General features: G+C 38.8%; 1 pseudogene; it reads left to right on the forward strand.

The window, feature by feature from the left end:
* The first annotated feature begins 21818 nt into the window (after window positions 1-21818).
* LOC122688619 lies at window positions 21819-22587 on the forward strand (annotated as a pseudogene).
* The last annotated feature ends 1811 nt before the right edge of the window (window positions 22588-24398 follow it).

Genomic DNA, 24398 nt, shown 5'->3' on the forward strand with positions numbered 1-24398 from the left:
GCTCCAGTTTCATCCATCTCATTAGAACTGATTCAAATGAATTCTTTTAAATGGCTGAGTAATATTCCATTGTGTATATGTACCACAGGTTCCTTATCCATTCATCTGCTGATGGGCATCTAGGTTGCTTCCATGTCCTGGCAATTATAAACAGTGCTGCAATGAACATTGGGGTGCACGTGTCTCTTTCAGATCAAGTTTCCTCAGTGTGTATGCCCAGGAGTGTGATTGCTGGGTCATATGGCAACAATACCATTCACCACTGAAACAAAAAGAATAAAATACTTAGGAGTATATCTACCTAAAGAAATAAAAGACCTATATGTAGAAAACTGGTGAAAGAAATCAAAGAGGACACAAAGAGATGGAGAAATATACCATGTTCATGGATTGGAAGAATCAATATTGTCAATATGGCTATCCTATCCAAAGCAATCTATAGATTCAATGCAATCACTATCAAGCTACCAACGGTATTTTTCACAGAACTAGAACAAATAATTTCACAATTTGTATGGAAATACAAAAAACCTTGAATAGCCAAAGTAATCTTGAGAAAGAAGAATGGAACTGGAGGAATCAACCTGCCTGACTTCAGGCTCTACTACAAAGCCTCAGTCACCAAGACAGTATGGTACTGGCACAAAAACAGAAATATAGATCAATGGAACAGAATAGAAAGCCCAGAGATAAATCCATGAACCTATGGACACCTTATCTTCGACAAAGGAGGCAACGCTATACAATGGAAAAAAGACAACCTCTTTAACAAGTGGTCCTGGGAAAACTGGTCAGTCACCTGTAAAAGAATGAAACTAGATCACCTTCTAACACCATACACAAAAATAAACTCAAAATGGATTAAAGATCTAAATGTAAGACCAGAAACTATAAAACTCCTAGAGGAGAACATAGGCAAAACACTCTCCAACATGAATCACAGCAGGATCCTCTATGACCCACCTCTCAGAATATTAGAAATAAAAGCAAAAATAAACAAATGGGACCTAATGAAATTTAAAAGCTTTTGCACAACAAAGGAAACTATAAGTAAGGTGAAAAGACAGCCTTCAGAATGGGAGAAAATAATAGCAAACGAAGCAACAGGCAAAGAATTAATATCAAAAATATACAAGCAACTCCTGAAGCTCAATTCCAGTAAAATAAATGACCCAATCAAAAAATGGGCCAAAGAACTAAACAGACATTTCTCCAAAGAAGACATACAGATGGCTAACAAACACATGAAAAGATGCTCAACATCACTCATTATCAGAGAAATGTAAATCAAAACCACAATGAGGTACCATTGGTACCTCAGTACACGCCAGTCAGGATGGCTGCTATCCAAAAGTCTACAAGCAATAAATACTGGAGAGGGTGTGGAGAAAAGGGAACCCTCTTTCACTGTAGGTGGGAATGCAAACTAGTACAGCCGCTATGGAGAACAGTGTGGAGATTCCTTAAAAAACTGGAAATAGAACTGTGCTGAATTTCTAAGGGACTGAGTCTTAGTCTGGCCTGTGGCTCACTAATGAGTGCTGTTTCTTTCTTTCTTTCTTTTTTTTTAGTGGCAGTTCTTATGTATAATGAGGGTTGAGAAATCTTAGTTTAAAGGATGACTGATCCCTGAGCTTTTCAAAAGATTTCTTTGTCAATGTAGGAGAATACATGATTGACTAGAGAGAGGCCTCAAACCAAGAAAGATGAGGTTGGAAGTACTAGGGGAGAAAAACAGGGAAGATGGGGAAAATGTGTCAAGCAACATTTTACCATTGCTCAGCATGACTTTTGATCACACACCAACATGCCTATGTAAACAGCAGAATCAGACACCAGCCTTGTCTTCTGAAATGTCCCTGATGGCCTTTCCTTTCCCAGTTTCCTCTCTCATTCTGTCTGTGTCTTGCTCTTGGCTACCCTCAAAATAATCTTGATTTGAGCTTGACTCCTTGCCTAACCTTGACACACTTCTCACCTCCTCCAGAGACATGGAGAGTTCAGCAGCTCTCTCCCACAGGAGAAAATCAGGAAATCAGGCTCTGAGCATAGTTTTCATAATGTTTTTGTGGTTAAAAAAAAATATCAAATTATGTGCTCTCTTACCCGCCTGATATGACTAAGGAAGGCACAATATCAGTTGCTTCTGAGTCCCATGGATGTTTAGAGGCAGATATATGGTCAATTTTACTCATTTACTCCCTCACCATAAGAGTGCCCAAGGAACTAACATGTGCCATGAATGTCACCATGTACTGATGACCCAGTGCTAATGGATTTAGACAAAATGGACCTTGTACTGGAGAAACTGACAAACAAGTAACTCTCAGTTACCATGGTGAATTTTAAGCTGGGTAAGCACAGAATGCTGTGGAAGAACTTCTCCAAAATGCAACTATGGGAGCAAGTTTAATACTGATCAAGGGTTAGACTGAACCTAGAACTGTTAGATAAAAAGGAACTTTAATAAAATTACCCTATATTTCTAATTTTATATATAAGGAATCTTAAGTTCACAGAGGGGATGTTGCCCCAGGGTGACTTAGGGAATTCTAAGCTCATGATGCTTCACCACATCATAAGATTTCTCTTGTGGTTTTAATTTTGGGAACATTTGAGGTGGATGAACCTAGAATCTATCATACAGAGTGAAGTAGGTCAGAAGGAGAAAGATAAATATAGTATTCTGACGCATATATATGGAATCTGGAAAAATGGTAAAGAAGAATTTACTTACAGGGCAGCAGTGGAGAAACAGACATAGAGAATAGACTTAATTCAACAATTCTCAATCTGCCTCTGTCCCCATCCATGGTGCTATGTTTTTGCACGTGGGAAGTAGGCCAAAGCAAGGTGTATGAAACCAATTTCCTGACCCACACCAACACACTTTGCTGGGTCTTGCATAAAAGGCCTGGAAACTAGGTCAGATAATTTCAATAGGTCTGCTCTTCCACTAGTCAGGATATTCCATTCATATTGAAATGCTAGGAACTTTAAATACATGCCCCCCCCCAAGAATTTGCATATTAAAAATGAAATCTGGAGAGGCATTGCTTAGCCTAAAATTTGGACTCCTTCCTGTTTGTTGAAATTACATACTGTTTGTTCATTACTCTTTTAGACACTTTTTTTCTGTTGCCAGATGACAATCAGTTCCTAAATACTATCATTACCCACATACAAGCACTACAAGATAATCATCATTCAACAGAGACTCCCCCAATTATTCATGCCCTGGTTAGACCATAAAGGATCATTTGACCTGATTATGTATTCTCAGCTTTCAGTTAATTAGCTGAGTAATCTCTGTTCATCTTACTTTGTTAGTACTCTGGACAGACCCAGAGAAAAGTGCTCCAGGAAGGACAGTCTGGCTACTTTTGCATTCATATGGCAGCCAGTAGAGTTTAGTTAATGAAATTTGCAGCTCTTTGACTCCTTTAACCTTTCAAAGTTCATCCATGATAGATCTGTGCTATCTATGATCCTGCTCAAATCAAGCCAAGGGAAAGATATATTTTGCATTTCATTCATCTAAAAATTAACACTTAATTAGAGCAAATAGAGCTACTTTCTACATTCCTATGGAAAATTAAAGTTCAAGGCAATTAATAATAGGTCACAAATCTACTGGGATGTGATGAGTCTTGGATTATAGTCCTGCAGTGTTTGATGCACACAATTTCCTACAAGTTCCCACAAGAAATTATGATTAGGTCATTTAGGATAAAGATGTTGGATGTTTTAAGTCCCAAACCAAAATACTTTCATTTTCAAAATACTTTTTCTTTCCTAGAAGAAAAAAGAGGATTAGAAAATAGCCATTATAGGATTAATTTTACTTTCTAATCCCAAACCTACTTGTCAGTTTAAGACAGTCACCCATGAAAAACTCACTGCTTTCTTCTACTCACACTCAGTACTTCTGACACCAGATGTAAAGGTCTGTTCCCACACCAATCAAGTCTATGGCACCAACTGGGTACCCTACAATTCAATTCACTAGTGACATTATCCACCTTGAATTAGTATCACATCCCACAAGTTAAGAGTTCAGTCCCACAGGACTGTCCCCAGTTCAGATGCCAATTGCAAGTCCCAGGTCATGCCTGGTACTTCTGACTGACAACCACCTTGTTTAACAATTAGCTAGAATAGCTCACAGAGCTCGGGACAACACTTATATTTACTAATGTATTACACAGGGTATAAGTAAAGATACAAATGAAGAGATAGATGGGGTGGATATGGACAGGGGTGCAGAGCATCCATACCCTCTATGGGTATACTAGCCTTCCAGCACCTCCATGTGCTTTGCAACCTGGAAGTTCCCTGAACGTTTTACTTTTGTAATTTCTATTGAAACTGCATCACATATCCCCAACTGATCACTAACTCAATCTCCCTTCCAGACAAGGAGGTGGGTGTCGGTGGAAAGTTCTAACCTTCTAATCATGGCTTAGTTTTTCTAGTAACTAACTCTCATTCTGAAGTTACACAGTAGCCTACCAAGAGTCAATTCCTTAGAACAAAAGATCTATAACTCAGGTAATCTGAAGGGATTTAAGATCTATCAGAAACCAGGCTCAAAGGAGAAATCACAAAACAAAAGATGTTCCTGGTACTCTTATCACTTAAGCAATTGCAAAGGTTATAGAAACTTTGTCCCAAGGAATTAGTGCATGATTACTAACCTTGTAACCTAGTTATTCCAGTTTCCAGAGTCCATGACTTATAGAAAATAATGTAAACGATGGCATGTATACATGCAGGTGTTTATTCCCAAAGAGTGTTTATACAAGAAAAAAGCAGATGAATCTTGGCGGTATTTTAAGTTACACTATTTTTATCACCCACTTCCTGGCTCAGTAGTAGCATTGAAAATAATAGACTTTATTCTTGGTACTAGAAGGAGCAGTTCAGTTCAGTTCAGTCACTCAGTTGTGTCCGACTCTTTGCAACCCCATGGACCTCAGCACACCAGGCTTACCTGTCCATTACCAACTCCCAGAGCTTACACAAACTCACATCCATCAAGTCAGTGATACCATCCAACCATCTCATCCTCTGTCATCCCCTTCTCCTCCCGCCTTCAATCTTTCCCAGTATCAGGGTGTTTTCCAATGAGTCAGTTCTTCGCATCAGGTGGCCAAAGTATAGGAGTTTCAACTTGAGCATCAGTCCTTCCAATGAATATTCAGGACTGATTTCCTTTAGGATGGACTGGTTGGATCTCCTTGCTGTCCAAGGCACTCTCAAGAGTCTTCTCCAACACCACAATTCAAAAGCAACAATTCTTCGGTACTCAGCTTTCTTTATAGTCCAACTCATATCCATACATGACTACTAGAAAAACCATAGCTTTGACTAGATGGACGTTTGTTGGCAAAGTAATGTCTCTGCTTTTAAATATGCTGTCTAAGTTGGTCATAGCTTTTGTTCCAAGAAGCAAACATCTTTTAATTTCATGACTGCAGTCACCATCTGCAGTGATCTTGGAGCGCAAGAAAATAAAAAGTCTGTCACTGTTTCCACTGTTTCCCCATCTATTTTCCATGAAGTGATGGGACCGAATGCCATAGAAATGTCATATCCAAATAATTTCTTTTGACCTATCTAATGGTTTCCTGGGATACTTGACCTGAAAAGCTTTATTTTATTGGTGATCCAATGCTGAAATCAGTTTCCTGATGGCCAATGTGTTTGTTGAAATATATACTGGCAAGTGTTTAAAGGTATGCTAAACTGAATAATAGCTAATAGTCGGTGCAAACAATAGACTAATTAAAATCCTGAAGAGGAAAAACTAAGGTATGAGATGTTCAAAGGATTTTGAAAAGTTCCATAAACTCTTAGAAATATAGAATGTCATGCACACATGCAGGGATGTGCATATGATCAGGAAAGACCTGCAGAAGCAGGAAGTGAAGGTTAAGGCAGAGTGGTAAGTGGCCTTGTCGGGTTTGAAGGTATACCGCAACACACACACACAGCTCCTAGGGAAGACACAGATATATTAGTGTCAGGAATTTCAGGAAATCTCTGTCCATCATTAAGTGATCGCTAATTTAAGTAGAGATGCCAGTGGTCACATGCAACAAAAAATGAAGAGTATACAGAATTAGTTCAGAAGTCATTAAACAAACACCAACAACTACAACTAGTAGCAATAACAACAAAGTCTGGGGAGGGAGGAAAATCTTCTTCTAGAGTTGCCACACTAGATTATTTGAAATTCCACTTTTCAACAATAACAACAAAAAATCAAGATGGAAAAAAACTTAAATATAGCCCATATGCAGGAAAAAACAAACAAACAATCAACTGAAACAGTCCTTGAGGAAGAATAGATTTTGAAATTACTAGACAAAGAGTTTAAATCAGACATTGAAAATATGTTCAAAGATCTAAAAGAAACTATGTTTAAAAAAATAAAGGAAAGTATGATAATAATATTTCACTAAACATGAAATGTTAATAAAGAGAAATTATTAAAGAAAACCAAATGGGAATTCTGAAAGTGAAAAGTACCATAAATAAAATAAAAATTTATGAGAGGGGGCTCAACAATATATTCAAAGCCACTGAGACACCAGGGTTTGAATGATCAAATGATCACCAGATTTGAAGATGGAAAACACTTCAGGGTCTCAAATTTGCAATGGCATTTTACCCTAGAACATTTGACAACTTTAAGCCTGAGACATAAAGACTAAGCAGAAAATATCATGCTTAGTTCTTTCAGCAGTCTTACTGGGACAGGGAGTCACAAATTGGAGTTCAGGGCTACCAGTATAGCCATGGACGGAGGAGCCTGGTAGGCTGCAGTCCATGGGGTCGCTAAAAGTCGGACATGACTGAGTGACTTCACTTTCACTTTTCACTTTCACGCATTGGAGAAGGAAATGGCAGCCACTCCAGTGTTCTTGCCTGAAGAATCCCAGGGACGGGGGAGCCTGGTGGGCTTCCGTCTATGGGATCACACAGAGTCGGACACGACTGAAGTGACCTAGCAGCAGCAGCAGCATAGCCATGATATCAGGGATCTGCCAAGCCTGATCTAAGTAGTCACCTCGGTTATCTCAAAGGATAGTATAATAGCAAAAGAAAAGTAGAAGGAAAAATAAACATGAAAGCACAAAAATATGGAAAGGAAAAATATAAGATAGCAAAGCAAAGATGATTTTTAAGAAACTTGTGATAAATCTTTAGAGAGAGAGATAGAAAAAGACAGTGAGAAGGAGAGGAAAAGAGAAGATATGGTGACAAAATCAGGAAATGGGAACATAATTACAGATTCTGTAGAATCAAGAAACTGTTGAAAGACATGAAAATTTATATGAGAAATTTTGAAAACTCAGATGAAACAGACATTAATCAATAAATGTTTTATCAGTGGTTACCAAGAAGAAATAAAGCATATGAATAAATCTATATGCATTAAATAAATTTAATCATAATTTAAGAAACTTATTCACACAAGAAATTTCAGGCCCAGATTACTGAATGGTGAGTTCTTCCAAATAATTACAGAAGAAAAAATCAGCTTTACACAAACTCTATCAGAAAATAGAAAAAGAAAAATCACTTGCAACTTCATCTATCAAACCATCAACCTAGATAACAAAATCTGAAAAGGATATAAGAAAATAATTGCATATGAACTCCCATTAAACTCCCTCATGAATATTGATGCAAAAATCTTTAAAAATACATGCAAACTGAATATATATTATATACATAAAGCCCATAGCAGTATATATATATATATATGTGTGTGTGTGTGTATATATATATATATGTGTGTGTATATATATATATGTGTGTGTATATATATACATATATAGCCCATAGTCTACATGTATAAGTTTATAGCACAACACGCAAAAAATGAAGATCAAAGCATCTGGCCCCATCACTTCATGGCAAATAGATGGGGTACCAATGACAGTGCAGAATTTTCCACCTCCTCCTAGCAGAAACTGTTACAGTGTTTTATTTTCTTGAGCTCCAAAATCACTGCAGATGGTGACTGCAGCCATGAAATTCAAGGAAGCTTGCTCATTGGAAGAAAAGCTTTGAGAAAACAAGACAGCATATTACAAAGAAGAGACATTATTACTTTGCCAACAAAGGTCTGTATAGTCAAAGCTATGGTTTTTCCAATAGTCATGTATGGATGTGAGAGTTGGACCATACAGAAGGCTGATCACCAAAGAACTGATGCTTTTGAACTGTAATGCTGTAGAAGACTCTTGAGAGTCCCTTGAACTGCAAGGAGATCAACTCAGTCAGTCATAAAGGAAATTGGTCCTGAACATTGATTGGAAGGACTGATGCTGAAGCTGAAGCTCCAATACTTTGGCCACATGATGCAAAGAACTCACTGATTGGAAAAGACCCTGATGCTGGGAAAGATTGAAGGCAGGAGCAGAAGGGGAGAACAGAGGATGAGATGGTTGGATAACATCGCCAAATTGAGCAAGCTCCAGGAGATGGTGAGAGACAGGGAAGCCTGATGAAGCAGTCCATTAATTGCAAAGAGTCAGCTATGACTGAGCAGCTGAGTGACAATAGCCCATAGCAACCAAATTGGATTGATTTAGAAATAGGCCCATGTTAACATTAAGAAAATGATCACTGCAATTATTCACATTTTTTTATAAAGGAGAAAAGCATATGATTATCCATATGGCTTTAAAAAAAAAAAAAAAAGCTGTTTCATAAAATTCAACACCTGAACGTTTCATGCAAAGATGGGCAAAATAAAAGGAAGAAATAGTATGGAATTAACAGAAGCAGAAGATATTAGGAAGAGACGGCAAGAATACACAGAAAAACTATTCAAACAAGATCTTCATGACCCAGATAATCACGATGGTATGATCACTCACCTAGAGCCAGACATCCTGGAATGTGAAGTCAAGGCGGCCTTGGAAGCATCGCTATGAACAAAGCTAGGGGAGGTAATGGAATTTCAGTTGAACTATTTCAAATCCTAAAAGATGATGCTGTGAAAGTGCTGCACTCAATATGCCAGCAAATTTGGAAAACTTAGCAGTGGCCACAGGACTGAAAAAAGTCAGTTTTCATTCCAATCCCAAAGAAGGGCAATGCCAAAGAATGTTCAAACTACCATACAATTTCACTCATCTCACATGCTAGCAAAGTAGTGCTCATAATTCTCCAAACCAGGCTTCTACAGTGCGTGAACCGAGAACTTCCAAATGTTCAAGCCGGATTTAGAATAGGCAGAGGAACCAGAGATCACATTGTCAACATCTGTTGGATCACGAAAAAAGCAAAAAAGAGTTCCAGAAAAACCTTTATTTCTGTTTTATTGACTACACCAAAACCTTTGACTGTGTGGATGGCAACAAACTGGGGAAAATTCCAAAAGAGATGGGAATAGCAGACCACTTGACCTGCCTCTTGAGAAATCTGTATGCAGGTCAGGAAGCAACAGTTAGAACTGAATTTGGAACAATGGAATGTTTCCAAATTGGAAAAGGAGTATGTCAAGGGTGTATATTATCACCCTGCTTATTTGACTTATATTCATAGTACATCATGCAAAATGCCAGGCTGGATGAAGCACAAGCTGGAATCAAGAGTGCCAGGAGAAATATCAATAACCTCAGATATTCAGATGATGTCACCCTTATGGCAGAAAGTGAAGAGGAACTAAAGAGCCTCTTGATGAAGGTGAAAGAGGAGAGTGAAAAAGTTGGCTTAAAACTCACCATTCCAAAAATGAAGATCATGGCATCCAGTCCCATCACTTCATGGCAAATAGATATAGGGCAGTGGAAACAGTGAGAGACTTTATTTTCTTGGGCTCCAAAATTACTGCTGATGGTGACTGCAGCCATGAAATTAAAAGATGCTTCCTCCTTGAAAGAAAAGTTATGATCAACCTTAATAGCATATTAAAAAGCAGAGACATTACTTTGCCAACAAAGGTCCATCTAGTTAAAGCTATGGTTTTTCCAGTGGTCATGTATGGATGTGAGAGTTGGACTACAAAAAAATATATTAGTGCCAAAGAATTGATACTTTTGAACTGTGGTGTTGGAGAAGATTCTTGAGTGTCCCTTGGACTGCAAGAAGATTAAACCAGTCAATCTGAAGGGAAATCAGTCCTGAATATTTATTGGAAGGACTGATGCTGAAGCAGAAACTCCAATACTTTGACACCTGTTGCAAAGCACTGATGCATTAGAAAAGACCCTGGTGCAGGAAAAAGTTGAAGGCAGGCAGTAAAGGGGACAACAGAAGATAAGATGGTTGGATGCCATCACTGATTCAATGGACATGAGCTTGAGCAAGCTCCAGAAGTTGGTGATGGACAGGGAAGCCTGGCATGTTGCAGTCCATGGGGCTGCAAAGAGTCAGGCACAACTGAGTGATTGAACTGAACTGAACAAGAATAAAACAAAAATTACTATTGTGTGTAAAATATGGAAAGATTAGTCCTTGATTAAGGCATAAAACAAAGCTGTCCACTTTTATCTGGGTTCTATACAGTATAATAAGAGAAGAAGAATGAAAAATTTACTTATTTGAAAGGAAAAATTAAAATATTAGTATTTGAGGTTAAGGCAGTTATTCACACAGATGATCAAAAAGGATATGCATAAATATTACTTGAATTAATCAGCAAATTTAGCACCTATATAAATTAGCCATATGTAGCAATGAGAGATCAAACTGCCAACATTCATTGGATCATGGAAAAAGCAAGGGGGTTACAGAAAAACATCTACTGCTTCCTCATTTACTAGGCTAAGCCTTTGGCTGGTGTGTTTCACAACAAACTGTGAGAAAATCTTAAAGAGATGGGAGTTTCAGACCACCTTACTTGTCTCCTGAGAAACTGGTGTGTGGGTCAAGAAGCAATAGTTAGAACAAGACACGGAATAATGGACTGGTTCCAAATTGGGAAAGGAGTACAACAAGGCTACATATTGTCATTCTTCTTATTTAACTTCTATGCAGAGAACATCATGCGAAATGCTGAGCTGGGTTAACCACAGGCTTGAATCAAGATTTCTGAGAGAAATATCAACAACATGATATGCAGATGATACCACTGTAATGGCAGAAAGTGAAGAGGAACTAAAGAGCGTCTTGATGAAGGTGAAAGAGGAGAGTGAAAAAGCTGGCTTAAAACTCAACATTCCAAAAACTAGGATCGTGGCATCCACTCCCATCACTTCATGGCAAAAAGATGGGGAAAAAGTGGAAACATGACAGTTTTGATTTTCTTGGGCTCCAAAATCTTGTGGATGGTGACTACAGCCATTTGATTTAAAGATGCATGTTCCTTGGAAGAAAAGCTATGACAAACCTAGACAATTTATTTAAAATCAGAGACATCATTTTGCCAGAAAACCCATATAGTCAAAGCTATGGTTTTTCCAATAACAATGTACTTATGTGAGAGTTGGACCATAAAGAAGGCTGAGCACAGAAGAATTGATGCTTTCAATTTGTGGTGCTAGAGAAGACTCTTGAGAATCCCTTGTACTGCAAGGAGATCAAACCAGTTAATCCTAAAGGAAATCAACCCTGAATATTCATTGGAAGGACTGATTCTGAAGCTGAAGCTCCAATACTTTGGTCACCTGATGCAAAGAGCTGACTCATTGGAAAAGACTCTAATTCTGGGAAAGATTGAAGACCAAAGGAGAAAAGGGGACAGCAGAGGATGAGACAGTTGGATGACATCACTGACTCAATGGATATGAATTTGAGCAAACTCCAATAGGTAGTTAAGGACAGTCTGTGGGGTTACACAGAGTCAGACATGACTTATCGACTGAACACCAACAATACCAGCAAGTATTTGCTACTTTTCCTCAACTGCTGGGAAGAAGCAGACCTGCTTGCCTCACTTGCATGTTCCTACTGAACATGCCATAGGATTTGCCTCAGCAAGGGGAACATGGGCAGAAATGAATGATGTGCTTAGGCTTTGGGAGTTTTATGATTGAGCCATCTGCAAGGTTTTCACCTCCTCCCAGCAGAGAACACATATCGGGTATGTCTGTCCATCTGTCCTGTATGTGGGAATGAGACACATGGAGCAAAGCTGTCCCAAACAACTCCCAGATTCTCATTCAGAGGCAGAGAAATGCCAGCTAACTCTCACACATTCTCATTCAGGTCTTCATCAGTTTATCCATTATCACTGATCTCTTAATAGATTTCTTATGTAGGTTCTTTGGCTAATAGCTGATTATTGTAAAAAGATGCTGGATACAATGTCAATATGTAACATTACATAACCCCAATTAGTTATTCTAATGAAAAGCAATGTTAAAAATATTTTAAAATATGATATAATTTATAAAAACATAGAACTCAAATTCCTAGAAATAAATGTGATCAAAGATATGTGACACCTCTGCCAAGAAAAAAAAAAAAAATACAGAGAGGAAAAAAAATTGAATAAATGGAGTAATAAATCATGTTTATTTATTTTCACATCTATTGATTTGTAGATTTTTAATAACTTACTTTTCTTACCTGCCTCCCAAGACACGTGAACTCAGGTCATGAAGCAACAGTTAGAACCAGTCATGGAATAACAGACTGGTTCAAAATTGGGAAAGGAATACTTTGAGGTTGTATATTATCACCCTGCTTATTTAACTTAGATGCATAGTACAGCAGGCGGTGGACAGGGAAGCCTGGCATGCTGCAGTCCATGAGGTCACAAAGAGTCAGACAGGACTGAGAGACTGAAGTGAATGGAACTGAACGGAACTGAACAGCATGTGAAATGCCAAGCTGGATGACGCACAAACTGGAATCAAGATTGCTGGGAGAAATATCAATAAAATATTAACAATCTCAGATATGCGGATGACACCGTCCTTATGGTAGAAAGTGAAGAGGAACTGAAGAGCCTCTTGATGAAAGTGAAAGAAGAGGGTGAAAGAGCTGGCTTAAAATTCAACATTCAAAAAACGAAAATCATGGAATCCAGTCCCATCACTTCACGCAAATAGATGGGAAAACAATGGAAACAGTGATAGGCTTCATTTTCTTGGTCTCCAGAATCACTTCAGATGATGACTGCAGCTATGAAATTAAAAGACACTTGCTCCTTGAAAGAAAAGCTATAACAAACCTAGGCAGCATATTAAAAAAGCAGACATTACTTTGCCAACAAAGGTCCATATAATCAAAGCGATGCCCTTTCCAGTAGTCATGTATGTATGTGGAGGTGGACCATAAAGATGGCTGAACACCAAAGAGTTAATGCGTTTGAACTGTGGTTTGGAGAAGACTCTCGAGGGTTGGTTCGACTGCAAGGAGATCAAACCAGTAAATCTTAAATTAATCCTGAATACTCATTGGAAGGATTGATGCTGAAGCTAAAGTGCCAGTACTTTGGCCACCTGTTGCAAACAGCCTCCTCCATGGACATAGGAACCTGGTGGGCTACAGCCCATAGGGTAACAAAGAGTCTTATCTAGATGTGACTTGTTTTTGGCCTTTCTTAATGTTGTAGCAAATAGAAGTTCTTAATTTTGATGTCAAATTTATCAGTCTTTTCCTTTGTGGTCAGGGACCTATTTAAACACATGTTGTCTACTCAAATATTCTTCTGTATTTCCTTAAAGAAACTTTGCATATTTACCTTTCATCAACAGGTATGTGACCCATCAGGAATCTGCTTTTGTTCTTGATGTAAAGGTAGGTCAATGTCTGTTATTCCCCATATGAGTGTCCAATTCACCCATTTGAAAAGACCGCAATGAGATACTGGTATACACTCAAGAAAAAATGGTAGAATGTTTCATAAAATGGCTATATTAAAAAATATCAAAGATATTAGAACTGGGAGTTTCTTTACTGGTGAATATATGTAGGGCAACTACTTTGAAAAACTGTGCAGCAGTACCTATTAATTTTTTTGTTGTTCAAAGTTGCTTCAGTCATGCCTGACTCTTTGTGACTCTTTGGATCGTAGGCCCTCAGGCTCCTCTGACCATGGGATTTTCCAAGCAAGAATACTGGAGTGGGTTGTCATTCTCTTCTCCTGGGGATCCAAGGATTGAACCCACAGTTGTGTCTGACTGTTTGCAACCCCATGAACTGTAGCACACCAGGCTTCTCTGTTCCTCACCATCCCCTGGAATTTGCCCAAGTTAATGTCCATTCAGTTGGTCATACCATCCAACCATCTCATCCTCTGTTGTCCCCTATTCCTCCTGCCATTAATCTTTCCAAGCATCAGGATCGTTTCCAGTGAGTCAGTTCTTCGCATCAGGTGGCCAAAGTATTGGAGTTTCAGTTTCAACATCAGTCCTTTCAACGAGTGTTCAAGATTGATTTCCTTTCCAATTGACTGGTTTGATCTCCTTGCAGCCCAAGGGACTCTCAAGAGTCTTCTCCAGCACCACAGTTCAAAAGCATCATCTCTTAAATGCTCAGCCTTCTTTACGGTCCAACTCCCACATCCATACATGACTACTGGAAAACCTGTAGCTTTGACTATATGGAGCTTTGTAGGCAAAGTGATGTCTCTGTTTTTAAAAACACTGTTTAGGTTTGTCATAACTTTCTTGCCAAGAAGCAATCGCCTTCTAATTTCATGGTTGCAGTCACTGTCCTCAGTGATTTTAGAGCCCATGAAGAGGAAATCTGTCAGTGCTTCCACCTAGATTTGTCCTAATGATAAAAATATATATATACAAATCCTAAAAGATCCTAAAATTCCTAAAAGATTATGTTTTGAAAGTGCTGCATTCAATATGCCAGCAAATTTGGAAAACTCAACAGTGACCACAGGATTGGAAAAGGTCAGTTTTCCTCCGAATCCCAAAGAAAGACAATGCCAAAGAATGTTCAAACTACAGTTGCACTCATCTCACATGCTAGCAAAGTAATGCTCAAAAGTCTCCAAGCCAGTTTTCAACAGTACGTGAACAGTGAACTTCCAGATATTCAAGATGGATTTAGAAAAGGCAAAGAAACCAGAGATAAAATTGCCAGCATCCACTGAATCATAGAAAAAACAAGATAGTTTCAGAAAAACATCTACTTCTGCTCTATTGACTATGCCAAAACCTTTGACTGTGTGAATCACAATAAACTGTGGAAAATTCTTCCAGAGATGGGAATAGCAGACCATTTGAACTGCCTCTTGAGAAATTTGTATGCAGGTCAAGAAGCCATGAAATTAAAAGATGTTTACTCCTTGGAAGGAAAGTTATGACCAACCTAGACAGCATATTAAAAAGCAGAGACATTACTTTGCCAACAAGGTCCGTCTAGTCAAGGCTATGGTTTTTCCAGTAGTCATGTATGGATGTGAGAGTTGGACTATAATGAAAGCTGAATGCCAAAGAATCAATGATTTTGAACTATGGTGCTGGAGAAGACTCTTGAGAGTCCCTTGGACTGCAAGGAGATCCAGTCCATCCTTAAGGAGACCAGTCCTGATTGTTCATTGGAAGAACTGATGTTGAAGCTGGAACTTCAATACTTTGGCCACCTGATGTGAAGAACTGACTCATTTGAAAAGACCCTGATGCTGAGAAAGATCAAAGATGGAAGGAAAAGCGGAAGACAGAGGATGAGATGGTTGGATGGCATCACTGACTCAATGGACACAAGTTTCAGCAAGCTTCAGTGGGGGTTCGTGATGGACAGGGAGGCCTGGAGTGCTGCCATCCATGGGGTCCCAAAGAGTCAGACATGACTGAGTGACTGAACTGAACGGAACTGAAAACAAATTCAATTGATAACTTGAGGTGAATGATGTCAGATTTGTGATCTCCAAAAAAGATTTAGCTTCAGTTCCAGGGACTAGGCTTGATCGCTCAAGAGCTTTTGGGTAGCACAGTTTTATTAAAGTGAAAAAGGGACAGAGAAAGCTTCTGACATAGACATCAGAAGGGGGACAGAGAGTGCCCCCCTCACTAGTCTAAGCAAGGAAATTGTATACTTTTTAAATTAGTTATTACAATAAATCAAAAGAATGTCTCAAGGTTGTAAAAATTTTACCAGACCCACTCCCAAAATTTACATTTTAGTATAACAGGATTAGAATTTAACAAAAGATAAAATTTACCAGACCCACTCCCATAATATACATTCTAAAATATCAGGATTAATCAGAAGGTTTCCAAGAAGGAGAAACTGGCCTCAAGCAGGATACATTATTGTTATATAATCCTTAGTACAGAGTTTAAACTTAATTGTTTGTTGTGTAATAAACAGTTCTGGGCTTAAAAAAAAAAAAAAAGTTTGACTAAGGAATGTAGAGGAAAAATATATGTGTCCTTTCCTCCTCCTTGAGAATTCCAGATCCCTGTATCCTTTTTGAGAGCCCAAGACCCCTCTCTCCTTCTTGGGGACCCCAGACTTCCTATCAACCTGCTTAGGGACTGACTTTCTCACTATGACCCAGAAAGTCCTCACTCTTAAATATGAGAGAGTAGGTCAACTTCAGGGAAAGGATGCATCTTTAGGCAATAAAGATACTATTTGCAGATATTCTAAGAAAACCCATGACAAACCTAAGCAACATATTAAAAAGCAAGAATATCACTTTGCCAACAAAGATCCATATAATCGAAGGTATGGTTTTTCCATTAACAGTGTACTTCTGTGAGATTTGTACCATAAAGAAGGCTGAGAGCAGAAGAATTAATGGTTTTGAATTGTGGTGCTGGAGAAGTCTCTTGCACATGCCTTGGATTACAAGGAGATAAAACCAGTAAATCCTAAAGGAAATCAACCCTGAATATTCTTTGGAAGAACTGATGCTGAAGCTGAAGCTCCAATACTTTGGTCACCTGATGTGGAGGGCCAACTCATTGGAAAAGACTTTGATGCTGGGAAAGATTGAGGACAGGAGGAGAAGGGGGCAACAGAGGATGAGATGGTTGGATGGCATCACTGACATAATGGACTTGAGTTTGAGCAAACTCCGTAAGATAGTGAAAGACGGAAGTCTGGTGTGCTGCAAGTTAATGAGGTTGCAAAGAGTCAAACATGACTTGGTGACCAAACAACAACAAAAGTATTCACCAAAACACATGTGTGAGTATGCTCACAGTGATTCTAGGTATAGTACCAAACATAGTTTCTAAGTTATAGCCAAGTTGAATTTGCCGGCGTCAAATATACATTTTCCTATTCTCAGTAGAATTTGGTTAAATGTATGACAAAACCCACTGAAATGTTGTGAAGTAATTAGCCTCCAACTAATAAAAAAATTTAAAAAAAAAAAAAAATATATGACAACAACTTGTAGACTGAAAGCAATGACTATATTAGGGCTATTATCTTTGGGAGAATGGAAGCACACAAGAAGAATTTCACATTCATCTCAGCTTCCTCTCTGATATGCAAGACAGGGAACAAGGGGAGCAGTACAGTAAAGGATTCCTAGCATTCATATTAAAAATTCCCACTGAGTTCTTGACCTCAACATAAACTGTTCATGTGCATGGTATCAGTCTAGAAGGCCTAGCAGATATTTCTTGGAGGATGGAGAATTGTGCTGATATTTTAGAGACTACAAAGTGATGGGCAATGTTGAGTCCACTGCAGTCAAGTTGATGATTGAGGGTCAAGAAATGCCACAGTATAAAAACAAGATACACCCTCTAGACACAAGATAAATACTGAAACATGCCTGCCTCAACAAACCTTATTGCCAGATCTCAAGAAAATCAAAGTGATTTACTAGTGATTTAATTTCCATCCAGAAAAATTTTAATATTTACCATGATTTGGAGAAGAGCATGTAATCCAAAACTTCTGAAATGTATCACTCATATGAACAGTTCACAATAAAAATGTACTGGATACTAAATATGTGAAAATTCAGGCAAAATGAGTAGAAATCAGTAGTTGAAATAGTCAACAGAAGCAGATCTGGAGATGATTTAGTTATTAAAATTAGAAGATAAAGACTAATTTAATATGTTAAACTAATATTTTAAATAAAAATAAAGCAAAAGATGGAAAATAGTTTAAAAAGCATATCAACAGATAATTTGAATTTATAAAGCTCACATATATATTCTAAAAGCTAAGAAAATACAATTTTGAGATTAAGAACTCATTGGATACATTTAATAGAAATTAACCACAGGTGAAGATAGAAGTAAAGACAAACACAGGTCACTAAAGCTTATTCAAAATGAAGCACAAAAATGTAAAGAATCAGTTCAATTCAGTCACTCAGTCATGTCCAACTCTTTGTGACCCCATGGACCACAGCACACCAGGCCTCCCTGTCCATCACCAACTCCCGGAGTTTGCTCAAACTCATCTCCACTGAGTCAGTGATGCCATCCAACCATCTCATCCTCTGTCGTCCCCTTCTCCTTCTGCCCTCAATCTTTCCCAACATCAGAGTCTTTTCAAAAGAGTCAGCTCTTTGCATCAGGTGGCCAAACTATTGGAGTTTCAGCTTCAACATCAGTTCTTCCAATGAACACCCAGGACTGATTTCCTTTAAGATGGACTGGTTGGATCTCCTTGCAGTCCAAGGGACTCTCAAGAGTCTTCTCAACCCCACAGTTCAAAAGCATCAATTCTTCAGCACTCAGCTTTCTTTATAGTCCAACTCTCACATCCATACATGAGTACTGGAAAAACCATAACCTTGACTAGATGGACCTTTGTTGGCAAAGTAATTCTGCTTTTTAATATGCTGTCTAGGTTGGTCACAGCTTTCCTTCTAAGGAGTAAGTGTCTTTTAATTTCATGGCTGCAGTCACCATCTACAGTGATTTTGGAGCCCCCAAAAATAAAGTCAGCCACTGTTTCCACTCTTTTCCCATCTATTTGCCAGGAAGTGTTGGGACCAGATGTCATGATTTTAGTTTTCTGAATGTTGAGTTTTAAGCCAACTTTTTCACTCTCCTCTTTCACTTTCATCAAGAAGCTCTTTAGTGCTTCTTCACTTTCTGCCATAAGGGTGGGGTCATCTGCATATCTGAGGTCCTTCTTCTTCTTTTTTTTTTTTTTTTTGCCCTTGGTGTGAAATATTGGTTGAGTAGTTTGGGTTGATTTCTTGTTAGGGGTGACTTGTGCCTGTGTTCTTACCTCTTAGAGTGTGTGTTGCAGGGAGGCAATGGCTGTGTGACTGGGAATTGGTGTGGAAGGGGTGGAGAGGGGCCTGGTGTTCTCACAGTCAGGAACAGAGTGGGTTCCCAGGGTGTCTGAATGAATGAGGCAGTTCTGCCCCTGGCCCTCCACTCATCTTGACATAATTGACAACTTCCTTAATTTTTGCCCCTGCCTGCAACCTATGACCAACCAACCACATGGAGTCCTGCTCCTAATTACCTCACTTGCAGCTTCCCTGGGCCAGCAGCCTCCAGTCAAGGCACACCTGAAGCCTTCTTTGTTCTTCATTACAAAGTTTTCCCACTCCTCTTCCTGCCTTTGAGTGTCTGCCAAAGGTAAGTGATGCGGCAACCTCTGAATACTCAATTCTCACTAATTTCAACAGTGATTTCAACTACACAGTGTAGAGAAAGAGCAAATTAGCCAAGATGGTGTGGTTAGGCTCTCTTGCCCCACATTTTGTACATAATGATTATGTAACAGCTGAGATCACTTATAACACTGCACATGAGTGTCACAAGATACTTGCTTTGTCATGTTCTGGACACATATATGAGCTTCCCCTAGAAAGCAGCAGCATTAATTCTGCATCACAGCTCTGTTCATGGCTCAGCCATGAGAGGAGAGCATTGTGGTATGGCTGCAGCATCAGCCAGGAGAGAATAAACATATCTACAGTTCCCACAACTCTTTGCATCTTCTTCCAGCCTCTTAGCTTGCACCTTGCCTAACCTGGGTTCAATGAACACTGTGCACAGTATGAACAGCAAGATAATTGGCATCATGGACAGAGTCGGTGATACACATGACAATATTAATTATGCAGGGGATCTTAATACACTTGGAAACTGGAAGTTGGACTTTTGGGTTTTCTCATTCTGACTTTTAGGCTTCCCTTAACCACACAGCGGGCTAGGAAACAAGGAGGGATGGGAGAGTATGTCTGTCATGTCAGAAGTCTCCGCTGCAACTGAATTTTATCATGTCAGAAATCAATGGAAGGAGAATGCGCTTTGAAGCCAGTCAAACTTGGATTGATGGCTAGAACTGACACTCACCAGCTGTGTGACCTTGGGCTCAGGATCTTCACCCCAAGACCTCCATCTTTTCATCTATTGAATGAGCAAAAGCACCTACCCCATACAACTGTTCAGAAGAATATAAAATAGTCATAAAATCAGGTGGCCATCAACAAGTTTGCCCTAGCAAGGGCTTAAACAATGCCAGTCCTCATATTCTTCCCTTCCTGGATATTTCAGACAGATATCTTATATGAACTTAATTTGCAGTCACTTACTTCTTTCAAATCAAAGAGTAACTTGTTACTTATATGGTCCATTAATACTAAAAGGCCTTAATACTTATTAACATAGATTATTCCCCCAGAAGTTTTTTTTTTTTTCCACAAGTCAACTGGCTCAATGTTGAGGTAACAGCAATGCCTAAGTCATGCTTCCTGTTTGCTCACAATTTAATTGAGGAGAAAAGTCCTTTCTCGAACAATTAAAGTATATTGTGTTGTATGATATGCCCGACTAGTGACAAAGGTGATGAGTGTTACTCGAGTTCATAGAAAGGGATGTGCATTTTGGTGACCTGCGGCCAAGTTGGAGTACATCTGGGCACTAAAATACCCACACAGAATTGGCTAAGTCACAAGTGCAGGTAAAAATAAATCATGTGAAAATAATACATGCTTGCTACATTGAAAATTTGGAAGACATAAAAGAAATTAAAAAGAAATTATCTACAATCCATATTCTAGAGCTAAACACTGGTAATATTGTAATTTGTTTACTCATAGTCTTTTTTACTATATATAATTTTAAAATAATTTGTTAAACAGTTATAAAGATTAAATACATACACACATGCATAAATACATATGAATTCTTTCAGTATGATTTTTTCTCAAATAATTCATCATGGGCATTTTCTCATATTATGAGAAACTTATGTACTTGGAAATTGAGCAAATGTATTATATTACTCAAAGTTTATCAAGTAGAGTTTAAAAGTCTTCTATTATTCTTAAAATAAAATTATTTTTGTTTATGTAATCCTGTATTATATATGTTATTTCCATTTTCAATACTATCAATAAAGCTGATGAATAAGGTAGCAAAGTGGATATTTTTACACAAACTATTTTTCTGCAGTTTGGATTATAATTATACCCTTAGATTCCCAAAAAGTGGGGATCACTAGTTCAAAGGGCAAGAATGTCTTTGAATTTCTCGATACATGTTGGAAAATGCTTTTCACAACATCAGACATATCCTATCTCACTGCAGAATTTCAAGAGAAGGGTGTCACAAGAAAGAGGGGAGGCCATCCCTGTCACAGAAACAGCATGAGGGAGTAGGTGTGTATTTTAGGGAAAAGAGGCTGTATCATCAGCAAGACCTAGCCCAGGCCTTGCCATTGAGTATTGGTCCACTAACTACTTGATGAGTAAATGAAAGCTACAAAGATGAAGAATTGTGGACATGTTAGGAAAGCGTAGAATGGAAATGTTTTTTGGAGGAGATGAAGTCTTTGAGAAGCATTGTGAGACAAGCTTAGAGAGGGCTGTGGACAGTCTTAAACATCACATATGGGTTTGGAATTTAAACCAAGAAACCAGTGAGAACCACACAGTAATTTTGCAAGGAAATAATATGAGAAGAATAAAGAATTTTGCCCTTTTTGGCTGTCTGAGCAGCACCATGGTCGTTGGCAAGAACAAGCAGCTTATGAAAGGAGGCAAAAGGGGAGCCAAGAAGAAAGTGGTTGACCCATTTTCTAAAAAAGATGGGTATGATGTGAAAGCACCAGCTATGTTCAATATAAGGAATATTGGTAAAACATTGGTCAGAAGATCTCAAGGAACCAAAACTGCATCTGATGACCTGAAGAGGCATGTTTTTGAAGTGAGTCTTGCTGATCTGCACAATGATGAAGTTGCATTTAGAAAACTCAAACTAATTCTTGAGGATGTTCAGGGCAAAAAATGCTTAATTAATTTCCATGGCATGGATCAAAAAATGGCAGACCATGATTAAAGCTCATGTTGTTGTCAACATTACCAATGGTTACTTGCTTTGTCTGTTTTGTGTGGGTTTTAATAAACAAAAAATGCAGCAATCAGATTCAGATGACCTCTTATGTCCAGCACCAGCAGGTGCACCAGATTTACAAGAAGATGATGGAAATCATGACCTGAAAGGTGCAGACAAATGACTTGAAAGAGTTGGTCAATAAATTTATTCCAGATAGCCTTGGGAAAGACATAGAAAAATCTTGCCAATCTATTTATCTGCTCCATGATGTCTTCATTAGAAACAAAACAATGCTGAAGAAGCCCAAGTTTGAATTGGGAAAACTCATGGAGTTACATGGTGAAGTGGTAGTTCTGGAAAAGTTGCTAGGGGTGAGACAGGTGCTAAAGTTGAACAGGATGATGGATACAAGCCACCGGTCCAAGAATTTGTTTAAAATGCAGACTTTTAATGGTGACAAACAAAAGATCTTGTTTGTTGAAAAAAAATAATGAATTTTGCAAATAATCCTCAGAGCATTTGTGGGATATTTGGGAAAGACTGACTGCAAAGCAGCAAACTACCGGTGAGCTTGTAGAAATCAAGATTCTCTATTTGGCTATTTCAATTATCTAAATGTAAAGTAAAAATACTGGGATAAAGGAACAGGGATGGGAATGGAAAAGAGGATGTGAGAAAATAATGTAGGGGAACTCTCTGGCAGCCCAGTGGTTAAGACTCCATGGTTTTACTGCCCAGGGCCAAGGTTCAATCCCTGGTTGGGGAAACCAAGATCCCACAAGCTTCTCAGCAGGGCCAAAAAAACAGATAAATAGACAAAGTGGATTGATCATTTACTGTACATGGGGAGAGGGACTGTGGGAGGAGCCTAAGTGACCTTTACTGGACCACTGGGATACTCTTCACAGGCATGGGGGCTCCAGGAGAATCTGGTTTGGACAGATTGATGTTAAATGAATGCCTGACATCTGGATCTCAAGAGAAGAGGGAAACAGATCCAAGGATGTTGGTGGTCATCTATTGAGGGGCAATAGATATGCAGTTCTAGAAAGCTTCAAGTGACAAGACTTTGCTTAGTAATGGAAGCAGGGGAGTTTAGGTCTGATTAAATTGGGGAACTTTTTTACAACTCAAAAAGAAATCAAAGCAACAAAGAGATAAGTCTTAGGATGTTTACATAAATAATTATTGTAAGATCAATGACTACCAACATCATGGTTTTATTTGCTAGTAATAAGGCTTAGGGTTAACCATCTTAAAAAGAAAGAGAATGATAGAAGCTAAAAACATACAAACAAAATATCTTTCTACTGCTGGGCCATGCCAAGCTATAAGAAATTAATTTCACTGTTGTTTTCCAATCAGTGTTCACAGCCACTCTGTCAAAGGAGGTTAAAGGGCTGGAGGACAGATGGAAAAGTTGGCCCTGGGATCACAAAGTCTAGGAAAATCCATCAATCAGTAAGCAGTCTGGAAATCCACAAATCCAGCAGACACCAAAAACATCAAGTAATCAGAAGATGGAGAAGAGAAATCCATACCTGGACCCTTGTTGGAGGTGTTTAGCAACCACACAAGACTGGTGCAGCAAATGGGCATTCTTCCCAGCCCTACTGTGGGCAGTGCCATGATGGTTCCTCATGCGAGTGTAAAGCACCACCTCCGATGGGAGGCGTGGGAAGTACCCTGTCAGTGCCACCCTGGCATCTGATACACCACATCTCGCTCAATAATCTGGTGTCAGAAGGGCTGTTTGGTCCCTTAGGAGATCACCTTGCACAGAAGGTCTCTAACAGATGTTCTGGCAGGATGGCTGCAGTGATTACAGGATACTCATGTCTAATATAGATGAACAGTGTGTGCTTACAAAGAAAATGCAACCACAGAAAGTGAAAAACCAATGATGCAAACCAAGGATGGCAAGGAGGGGCCTTGCGAGAGTCCAGGACAAGATAAGAACAAAAATGGCAGGAGCCATAAAGACTGTGTACTGAGAAGTTGCTTGGGCCCAGGCCTTATGCCAGCCATATCTCAACCAATTCACACACCTACCCTGCAAATGGGGAAACTGAAGCATTAAGTAGATGGCCAAAATTTGGAGTTTGAGGGTCCTGAACATGAGCCCTTATACCCTCCTCTGACCCTCCCCACATTGTGGCTCTGTGTATCTGAGGCTGCAACAGAGCTGGGCAGAGAACTCAGTCAGCGTTTGCCTCCAGTAATATTCTGATTTCTAATTTAAAGTTA

Source organism: Cervus elaphus, chromosome 33 (assembly GCF_910594005.1).
Source record: "Cervus elaphus chromosome 33, mCerEla1.1, whole genome shotgun sequence".
Taxonomy (NCBI): domain Eukaryota; kingdom Metazoa; phylum Chordata; class Mammalia; order Artiodactyla; family Cervidae; genus Cervus; species Cervus elaphus.